This window comes from Montipora foliosa, chromosome 1, assembly GCF_036669935.1.
Source record: "Montipora foliosa isolate CH-2021 chromosome 1, ASM3666993v2, whole genome shotgun sequence".
Lineage (NCBI taxonomy): Eukaryota > Metazoa > Cnidaria > Anthozoa > Scleractinia > Acroporidae > Montipora > Montipora foliosa.
Window position 1 is genome coordinate 7,632,583 of NC_090869.1, and position 11,552 is coordinate 7,644,134.

Genomic DNA, 11,552 nt, shown 5'->3' on the forward strand with positions numbered 1-11,552 from the left:
ACCATTTTGCCAACTTGCGACACTAAATGATACTTATAAATATTCTTTTTACCCTAGAACTATGAGAACCTGGAACAGTTTACCTTTAGCTTTAATTAATTCCTAATTCATTAGATGAATTTAAGGCCATAATTTCAAGCATGTAGATTACTTTATTTTTATTTTGTTATTTTAAATTGTTTAATTCTTATAGGCAAATTTTATTGCAGATTTATATGTACTTATATCTTATAACTATTTATATATTCAGCTTTTGTTTTAAAACTCCTAGTATAGGTATTTTGTTTTAGGAGTATACTTATTACAGATTAAAGAATGACACCCCAGGGTCTTTAAGTACCTGAGGCGGTGTTGTAAAGAACCCAAACACGCGTTCGCTTCGAGTGGGGCGCAGAGTTCGTGGTAAAGGGGTCAGGCCTTGCGTGAAATTACCTCGTAGAGAACCCTGAGTTCTCTTATATGTCTCTTTGCACCTTTGTGTCTTTCTCTCTTTCTCCCGCTCAGTCACCCAGCGGGAGTATGCACTATCTCTATCAGTTATGGCGGTTACATTAAGTGTGAATCACTCAATAAATCGCCCTTGTTGGAGGCTATTAATTTCCTTTGACCAATCAACTGTTTCAGTTTTATATTTATGCAGGGAGCTAGGACTGTTCCTAGCTCGTTCTTTGTGCAACCACAGTATTGACTCAAACACCTTCTTGGCATCCGGGCTTTATCCACTATCACACTATTCCTTCTTTTATTAAAAAAAACTGCATTTGTTAATTCACTCGTTTTTTTGCCTACTTAAAAACGGCCGGTTTACATGGTGGAAGGAATGACACCCCAGGGTCTTTAAGTACCTGAGGCGGTGTTGTAAAGAACCCAAACACGCGTTTTCTTGGAGTGGGGCGCAGAGTTCGTGGTAAAGGGGTCAGGCCTTGCGTGAAATTACCTCGTAGAGAACCCTGAGTTCTCTTATATGTCTCTTTGCACCTTTGTACAAAAGCAGTCTTTTTCTCTTTCTCCCGCTCAATCACCCAGCGAAAACTCACAGCTCGAAGAGCACGGATCTGGCTATACATTCTTTTGGAGTGGCCGGCCAGCTCATGAACCTAGGCAATCGGGAGTCGGCTTTGCAATCCGTAACCAGTACCTGAAGCTCCTTGATAAGTTTCCCGAAGGGATCAATGACAGGCTTGCTACTATGAGAATGAAAGTGAACAACAGTCATGTCACCTTTATCAGCGCCTATGCACCGACCATGGCATACTCAGACCAGGCCAAGGAAGAATTTTACGAGCAGCTAGATCATGCCATCCAGTCTGTACCAAACTCTGACAAGTTATTCTTACTTGGCGACTTCAATGCTCGCGTTGGATCGGACCATACAATATGGGACAAAGTACTTGGTCACCATGGGATCGGAAAGGAAAACTCAAATGGCACCCTTTTGTTAACCCTGTGTGCAGAGAAGCAGCTGGTCATCACCAATACTCTTTTTACGCAGAAGGATAGCTTTAAGACGACTTGGAGACACGCACGCTCTGGTCATTGGCATCAAATTGATTTTGTCATCATCAGGCGAAGAGACTGGCATGATGTCAAACTTACCCGTGCTGCCAAATCATCAACTTGTCACTCTCTCTGACCATGCTCTTCTGAGAAGCAAAGTCTCCATCTCTTTCCAACTGAAAAGGCAGCACCAACGTGTTCAACGAACCAAAAAGCTAGATGTTGCTAAGCTTGCAAATAGTGAGACTCAGGACACATTCAGAGGCACTATCTATATCAGTTATGACGGTTACATCAAGTGTGAATCACTCAATAAATCGCCCTTGTTGGAGGCTATTAATTTCCTTTGACCAATCATCTGTTTTATATTTATGCAGGGAGCTAGGACTGTTCGCATTTCGATCAAACCCTCAAAAATTATCTTCGATGCACCTTATTAGCCTATTATAAAACCTCACCAATCCCAATTCGATAGCTCCATGGCAATTTACAGACTTTAATAAACGTCATACAGGTTTTTGCTACTAGCAACTGGGACTGGGACTACTAGCTACTGGGAAATAGCTAGCGCTTAATTTGATAAGTGTTATAGCGCGTCAGCGGGCCCGTCATTAAGTCAGTTGTTAGGTCTAACTAGAAAATTTAAGGATATCCTCGAGTATAAAACAATTCCTTACACTCTTCTTGTAATTGGTCGTTTGCATTTGCGACATTTGCGACTACAAAACTTAATTGTCACAATTGTTACGTAACACCTCGCGATCTACTACTTATTTTACATGTTGATCCCTAATCCACCCTGCAACGTACTTCTTTTCATCACCAGGCACATTACAGCAAGGGTTTTGGGAGCTTAAAAAGTTGAAAACGTGGCACCCCTCTAAATTGCGTGCAAGGAAACGTTTCAATCCCACCAACCTTTCTTATCGGGTTGATTTGTATTAATTTGAATTTCTCTTGCCTTCCGCCGATTGAAACAAAACAGTTTTAATCTTTTATCAAACGGATTTGCAAAGAGATCACAGGCTTTAGAAGGGCTATCACTTCCACCTTACAGGAACCAATTTGTAATGTTATCTTCATTTAGCAGATGTCGAAGTGAGGCTTTTTTCTGTTCCTCAGGTATAAAGAAAGAGCGCTTGTGTTCCTCTTAGTCATTGCCACATTTGTTTTCCATTTGTAGTTCACCATTATAATATTAAGTCGGCGCGGTGATGAATCTCTTCAAGACTTTTCTTGTGCTGTTCGTCTTAACCTCTGTGTTTTTCACTGTAAACGAGGCGTGGTTATATCGTTCCAAACAAGTCGGAAACGGAAAACGTAATGGTAAGGAAAACTAATGAAGGGGCTACTTTCTTAAGAAACTGTGGTACTGCGTCAGTGGGAACTGAAACACGAAAATTTGTTTTGAAGTTTATTAGAGCAGTTTCCAAATGACTGTCGAAAGAAATCACTGACGCGATTGAAATCGGACCAGTTTCGTATTCTAACGGTTGGACTGGATCTAGCATGAAATGGAGGCTAATGCGGGCCAATTAATTTGCATTTGAAAAGATTTGCCCGCATTAGCCTCCATTCCATGCTAGATCCAGTCCAGCCGTGAGAATTCGAAAATCGTCTATTGCTACGCTTAGTGCTTGGCTTAAAAATCTCGCGCCCTTTTATCTTAGGACTTACAAAAGGTCCCAAGAGAAAACAAAAACAAGAGGCTACGCCTCCACTTTGTTCGAAGGATTTTTAGCCGACTTCCTTTAAGTTCACAGTATTTCAGTGGGTTTTTTTGACGTTACAATATCTTGGTAAATATCCAGTTTCAATCCCGTAGTCCGAAGTCCAAATTTCGTGACCCAATGATAGGGTTAAGTGAGATCGAAGATATTTGTTTACATTTAAAACTGTTGTTAACTGTATTGATTCCAATCAAAACCAGAAAACAGATGCTTTGCAAGTCTCTACGATGATATTTTAAAGCATTTAATAGTTTTTCTCAACAATACTGGGAGAATTATAAAATAGCGATATCTGTCACAGAGTCATGCATAAACCGGATATTGTATTGCGTGCAAGGAAAACATAAAAACTCGTTTCCGGTCAGGCACACAATTTTTTTACTGGGTTGCCAAACCCAGTCGGAATCTGCGTTTAATTTCTCGGTTTTTTAAATTTATTTTATTATTTATTTTTTGTTCGTGTCGGTAAAAGTCTTGCCTTTCACTCCCCTGCTAAGTGGCGTCTTTGTACATAGTCTTCTGTGCGTATTTTGTTAGGTTTGAGGGGGCTGGGGTAATGCGTAGATTTCTCTGGTGCACACAGGAGAACATTTAATTAACCTGCAATGGCGTCGAAAGTCATTGTAAGGCGTATGGCGTTTTAGTGCATCTTTAAACAAAATATACCCATATGGAGCTCAAGAATGGAACGTCAATTGGATAAACAAGACAGGCGGTGAAAAATAAATATCTGGAATCTTTAAAGCGACGAGTAATGTCTTCGACAACAATTTCATTTTTTGCCGTTGGATATCAAGTGAGCTTTGTTTCTAATATTTTACTAACTTGGTATTATCTACAACACCGAAATCAAATGAAAATTTTTTTATGGATTTAACAAACATTGAAGGAATCGAACGCCTTGAATGCATCACAGTGTTTACTTAAGTCGCATGTAAGTTGTCTGGCAACATACTTACTTTTGTACTCAACTCTGCAAAGGTAAAAAAAATTGGAAATGTGAAAGTAAAGAATTATTTGAATGAAAGCTTGTTGTCTCTTTTAAGGGTTTAAAGGGTTTGATGTGAACTGTCAGAAATTTATTTAATTGCATATGCTTTGTGACACCGATTGTGTGTCTTGTTTGCACGCACCCAATTGAAATAGGAAGTGTTCACGAAAATAAACAGGTCTGTTGGAAGCGTGCTTGAGTTTCAACAAAATGAGCGCCAAAACCAGCAAAAAATTGTGACGCCGATGAATAATAAAGTAGCGGCTATTTCCAAAACGATGGAACCCGGCTCAAGAGTTGGCCGATTGTGATCTTTGTGTTGAATTCGCACATTTCTTGTCAAACTTTATAACGCTTGAAAGAAAAAAAAAATAACAAAAACAAAAACCCGGTATCTTGCCATCATTTGACACAGATGCTACACTGTTTCGCGAGTAAACACGCCGCGGTAACTTCATCACGGCGCCCGCCGAATCCGATGTCACTTTCGATTTTGCGATTTACTTGTGCAGCCAAAAGTACAATAACAAAATTGAACGTAGCAAAAATCTCCTAAAATGTTTTTCCCTGATGGTAACTTTTTATATTCGTGGTTCAAAATTAATGCTGTTTTCATGCCGTAAATTTTGTTGCTGATGGCAAAATATTTTATTCTCGATCGACCGTCCTGAAAACTTCCTTCTGCTCTTCCCAATAACTGTGTTTCAATATTTACTTACTTTTCCATCAATATTTGTTTTGCATAAAGCAAGCTAACAAGATCTGTGCCTTTATTAGTTTGCATTTTTGAGCGTTAAAATAGAATTTTTGGTTCTGTGCTCCGGTTACAAAGTGGTATATTATTTAGGTCACCCATCCAGATACTAACCCCGCCGGACAGGGAACTTTTGTATTACAAGGCTGTCAGAAGCTCACAGTGCACGCTTAAACTTGTGGTGTAAAGAAGTTGTGAGGGAACTTGAAAATAATCAGCATGTCAGACTAGAAGCCAATGTTTTTCGATTCCCTTTTATTTTCTTCAATCTTTCTGGGTATAGTACTTTGCTAGTAACCACATGTCTTCTCAGGGAGTTATTTACCTAAGACTTCTACCACGGCACTACAATGATATACAATACCGAAACAATGTCGTGTACTATTAGAGCTACATATTACGCAAAGACAACTTGAATCACAGTTGACAATATGGAATAAAGCGCTGTTAGTGCACTACAACACGTACGCAATGCGTGCCTATTTTTTCTAAAAATGACAGGAATTTTTTCTTTCTGACAAATGATTAACAGGCTGGTAGCCATGTTTTTAACCTCAGAAAAAGATCTGTTACGTCGTATGAACGTGTGAGCCAAAGGGCCTCTGCTGGCACGACTTCTGGGTGACCCCTTAAATGGTCTTAATGTCCCCCGACTTGAAAAAATTGCCTGCAAGGCTGCATTTCAATTCCATTTAACTCAGTCCCTACTCTTTTTGAGTAACAGGTAGCACAAGTAACCCAGTGTACGCTCATCGAGCGTCTAGTTAATACATATTTTCCCGTGGGCCTGTCACGTAGTCTTTCGTGGTTCAGTGCTCATCGCGATTGCCTCTGAAGGAAGAGCTACCGAGTTCGAATCCCACTTACATTGCCTTCTACGAGAGAGAGATATCTTACTCTTGCGCAGCCAGAGCTCGACCCGAAAACAAATCCAAAGAAAAGTCAAAGTCCAAAAACGGAGTAGAAAACTATACTATGTTCTTCGAACAAAGTAACAATGCTTCTGCAAAATTTTGGAGGGAAAACAAAGAGTATTATGGTATTTTTGAAAGTGACCTATTGAAGAAACCACCGAAGAAATGTTTGTGAACTGAAGTTCTATTTGCGCTCAAAACGTGAGCTCACGGTGCTAGAGCGCAACGCTCCCGATGGTGCTTTTATCGACTCGTTCGATAAAACCAAATTTTCGTTTTTTCAAAATAGCTTTGTTAAAACTTTGTCTTACAGTAATTACAGCTGTCCTGACTTCGGACACACATTCAAAAGTTTACAGAGGTGGCTTCACTTAAGTCTTTTTGAGTCGTGTAAAAAGCTTCTTCGAATCATTTTCATATAGTGATGACACTTCAATTCAATTTGATTTGGTCTTCTGTAGACCAAATAAAAGTGTCATCTATTTGCTTTACGTAACAACTTACTGAATCTTCTGGTTTAGCGCCCTTTTTGTTTCAGTTTTCTCTGTAAAAGAGGATTTTGCTACCAGCATTCTAAATGTTTATCAGTAGCAGCGCCGCAAGAAGTAACAACTCGCAAACGATTTTCCGTGACCCCTTTTTGTGAAATGTGCTAGCCTATACTTGGGCGTTTTCTGTCCCGCAAAAAGTTCCAAGTGTAATCTGGTTGGAATTAAATGGAACCATTCTACCGGGATATTTGGAACCGCCTTTAATGGCGGTCAATTTTGATCGGTCGGAACGGTATTACAATTAGTTACCAGGGCTTTTCTACGCCACGCGTTTGCTTGGAAAAGCGCCTTGGTGACGATTAGTGTCATTTCGGTTTGGCCCTAATATGCTGCCAGACGCCAACATGATCTCTTCTCTAAATTAACGATTATCGTTAATTCTTAATTTGCTTTCAAGTTACTACTATCGTTAATTTAGGACACTGTATCCCAGGACTTGTGGTAGCAGAGAAAATAAGGAAATAAAAGAATTCATATCCGTGGATTGGATTCGAACCTGGAGCTTCTACTCCATAAGAACCGCTTCTTTCCGCTTCACCACTGAAGATCAATACAACGCGTTTTCAAAAAAACATTTTTTAAAGTCTGCCATAGAATATCGCTGCTGAAAAAAACATTAGGCCTAGGCTAGGTTATTAATTTAAGCCTAAGCTTGGATTTAAAATGTTTAGCTTTCTCGTGAAGTTTGGAAAGCGACCTTTGCAAAGTGTAATATTGTTTGTCGTCGTTTGATAACGCAGCATTATCAATTGGTGTTTAAAATATTGTTCCTGAGCAGATAGCGGTGCGGTGGTCAAGTGGTTAGGTGACGGGTTATCAATGAACATTCCCAGGTTCGAGTACTACTTGGGTTATCTTTTAAAAAACATATGACCACTTCCCATAATCCATATCAAGCTTTCAGTCTTCTAAATTAACAACAAGACAAGACAAGTGGGCGACCGCAGTCGAAGGCAACCCGAAGGCTCCTTTTTCAATGCTTCTACCATGACTTGCGGCATCTACCGCAACTCATGGCAGGGGTGGGCGCAACTCCTATCCCGTTGTATACACAACTTGTCCCCAGTAGTACTGGTACTCATTTTACCCACCACGAATGGATGGAAAGCTGAGTGAACTTTGGAGCGTACGGCAATGGTTATCACTAGATGGTCACCCATCCAGTAACTAACCCAACCCAACGGGGCTTAAACTCAGAGAAAATTAAGAATTAACGATAATCGTTAATAGGCCATTTCCGAGTTTAAGCCTGCCTCATCTCCAAAGCGAGTCTAAGTGCGAAGTTTTTATGAAAATTAGTTTTCATTCATATGTAAAGTAGAACTAACCCAACCCAACGGGGCTTAAATTCAGAGCAAATTAACAATTCAGAATTTCCAAAAACTTCGCACTTAGACACGCTTTGAAAAGGAGGCAGACATGAACTCGGAAATGGCCTATTCAAGGAAGAGAAAGGGTTGCAGAGGCAGAGGTCGAGGACCAAGGGGCTCTGGGGACCAGAGTAGGAGTGATAAAGATGACGCAATCATCGTAGACATGATCACTCGAAGCATAGCCTGCGTAGCTGTAGGTATTGTAGACGCGCGGAATAAAGTTTTGGCGGCGAAGGCGCGAGCAGAATGGCGCCAACAATATCGACAGCTACGTAGGACGGTGCCTACTATTGGTATTGCGCATACGTTCTGCGCATCTCGAGATACTCGGATTTCCTATGGGTGGTGCTTATTAATACAGGGGTATTTTTGCGCGGTTCAAAACTATGCGGACAAAGCAGAACTTAGCAACTGATCTTGGTATCCAAAAAGAAAATTGGGGGTAACCACGCATTTTTCAGAGATAATTAAGCTTCAATTTGGAAAACAACGCCATAGATTGCTTTGTATTTTAAAGCTTTTTCGAATATTGTGCATGATTACCCACATTATCCTTTTTGGATTTCAATAACACTTGTTAAGATCTGATTTTCCCGTATATTCAGTAAACCGCGCAAAAATACCTGCGAATTAGTATGCACCGCCCTTAAACCGAATCCAAAAAAATCATTTTCAGACGGGAGCCCATAACCCTCTTTGCTGTTTTCAGGTGTTTCCGGTTACCTACAGAAGCCTGACGCCCCTGTTGAGAGAATGAGAGCAGAGAGAGCCGAAGGACACAGTTTTTTCGAGGAGGGAGAAAACATCAAATGATCCAACTTGAATTTTGAATGTTAACTGATAAAGAAAGTATCTGATTAAAAAGATTAAAATGAGCTTTAGGTTTGCTGTCATTTGCATATAATATATCAAACAGTTTTAAAAACTCATCACAAACAGATGAGCTTGGGAATAGACCTTTTTTGCAGATACGGCGGCCATTTTGATTTCTATTGTTTCGAAAGACATTATGGCATGCTCAGGGGGCAAATTAATATGTATTTGCCCCCTGGGCATCCCATAATAGCTATTCGAAACAATAGAAATCAAAATGGCCGCCGTATCGGTAAAAAGGTCTATTGGTGTCTTGAAGGTTAGCGGAATGCCCACTGCAATGTGCAAAGAGGAGATTTCCATGGCAACCCTAGAAGCGGGAACCACCCGGCAAAAGCGACCACTAACCGGCACCGTTACACTGAGAGGATTTAGTGGAACCAATTACCAGACCACATAGATACAAATTTTAACTCCTTTCTGATAGAAGCTTAAATAACGCACTTGGAATTTATAGAATTGTCGTGTTACCTTTATAATGATAAGGAGAAAAAAGTTGTTGAAAGTACGCGCTGAGGCTTTTTCGTAAAGCGTTGCTTTTTCTTCCATTTGATACTTTCAATGGGCGGCGCTTCCACAAAGGAGGTGCCACTTTTTGAAGAATCACCTCTTGGCTGGAAGACGCGTTCTTAGAAGTTTACTTGATTACAAGGCTTCAGAAGATTTTTCCTTTTTTATAACCTAACTTGTCAAGTCATGAGTTTTCGTATTAATTTTCAACAAGGAGAAAAAGCGAAGTTAGACTTAAGTTTCAGTAAAAGTTGTTGAGAGCATGCGCTGCGGCATTTCGTAAAGTAGATGCAAATTTTAACTCTTGTCTTTGAAAGCATTGTTTCTTCAAAGTTCTTTTGCTTTGAATTGATATTTTAAATGGTCGGCGCTTTAAAAGAACCGCTCTCGATATTTATTCTAACAGACTTGCCTTTTTTGCAATTCAAAACACAATATGCACTGGACGGGCTTCCCGCAATAATTTTGCCCCGTATGTGAAAAAGCACGTAGTCGCCATGTGCCCTCGTGCAACTAAGGATTAATTTGTGAAAACTTTGAAAATACGCCTGAAAGGAAAGGAAAGGAAAGGAAAGGAACTTTATTTAAGTGTCTAGTCGTTCAGTTCTGGGGACACTGTAAACTGAACGAACAATGAAAGTAAATCAAGTCAAATATCGGTTTTTGAGGAGAGGGGAAACCGGAGTGGGAGGCGAGTGCTCTCACCACTGAGCCATCACTGCACCCCTAAATTAATCCTTAATCGCCCTCGGGCCCATGAAATTATATATACTAATCAAATGAACGTTTTTTTTCAGGGGGGTCTACCACGGGGGGGAAGGGTCCAAGGGTCCAAATCCGCTGTGACACCGTGTGCAAAGCAGTAAAACTGTACTTAATGGCATCAAGAAGATATGCAAAATTCACAAATCAGTACTGACTGCGGATATGTAACGATTTAATCAGAAAATACTACACATCTGAAGATCCATTATAAGGATTTAATATATCCTCCATTATACTTTTTCAGCTCTCACCGGGTATACTGCGAATTCGCAATAAGTCAGGTACCAGATGGTTTGATATGCAGCGAATTTGTACGGTAATCGGTTCGAATCCATGCAGACTTAGTTTGAGACTCTGGCTTGAAAAAAAAAAAAAAAAACGTTGCTTTAAAAGTTACAATTCAAAGATTCAACGTTTCGACACTCCTGTCTAGTTTCTTCATCATCTATCTTTATTGGGCGTACGAATCGTAACTAATTCTAAGATAAATTCAACTTTCTCCAAACCAGAAACACGTGAACCTTTAAAAAGCCTGGTTTTCACCAACGAAGCAAGCTCAAGCATAAGAAGCTTACGCTAGTGAAAACGAACTTCGACATTTAAGCATCAAATCAACCACGGCATTTGCTATTTTGTTCAAATGCTGAAAAGGCTGGGGATCTGCAACGAGTGCTTTAATTGACCAGACGCAACATATTTCTCTGTGCTTATGCTGCGTTTCGATTCGTTTTCATAGGACGCAAGCGAACGCAAGCATAAGCGCAAGAACGACGATCCTTGCGCTTATGCTTGCGTCAAGCCCATTTTCACGGTGAAATGAGAGCTCTTACGCTTGTACTTGCGTCGCTTGTGAAAACCAGGCTTAACTCTCGTGGTTCGAATCCCCTTCATGGCACGTGGATTTCATCTGAGACCTTTTTCTCCACTGCTTGTTTCATACACTGCAATAATCTTTTGTTTAGAAAAACTTCGTTCTTCTCTCATAGGTGGCAAGGGGTACTTTTTACGTGGAATGCCAAAGGCATACCACGTCAGAAAACCAGTCGCGAAATGGTAATGAATTTATATAGCTCATTTTCTATTAACATATTCAAATGCGCTTTACAAGCAAGGGATCTATGGATGAGATCGGACATCAGCATATATAGGCGCCGCTGGCAGTCCATTAACGATCTCACGCAGCACATGAGTGAATGAAATGAGGCCTGACCACAACACCAGGACCTCCATGCCCTACTCTTTACGAATAGTGTGTGGCTTCTTTTACGTCCCACTGGGTTGTGAGACGGGGACTACGGTTTATAGCCCTTATCCGAGAAGACTTGTAATTACAAAGGCAGCACTTTCTGAGAGTTGGTCTGGCCGGAGTCCAACTCACGACCTCCAGCATGCCAGCCCGATGCTCAACCAACTGATCCACGGTGCGCGATGACTTTTTTTATTTCTTTAAATGTGCATACCCCACGGATATTGAGTTAAGCTCCGATCGGGGAATCTCATTTAATGCCCATCCGTATTTCCAAACTCCCGTACGGCGATTAGAACACCCACACTTTCCTCAGCTTTCTGGCATTCGGAAAGAGCGTTTCACCAC

General features: G+C 40.6%; 1 long non-coding RNA gene across 1 annotated transcript; it reads left to right on the forward strand.

Annotated features, from left to right (window-relative positions):
* Nucleotides 1-2,653: 2,653 nt before the first annotated feature.
* On the forward strand, nt 2,654-8,686 carry LOC137974538 (uncharacterized). Its single transcript, XR_011117474.1, has 2 exons — nt 2,654-2,823; nt 8,520-8,686. It is a non-coding gene; the product is annotated as an uncharacterized lncRNA (long non-coding RNA).
* The last annotated feature ends 2,866 nt before the right edge of the window (nt 8,687-11,552 follow it).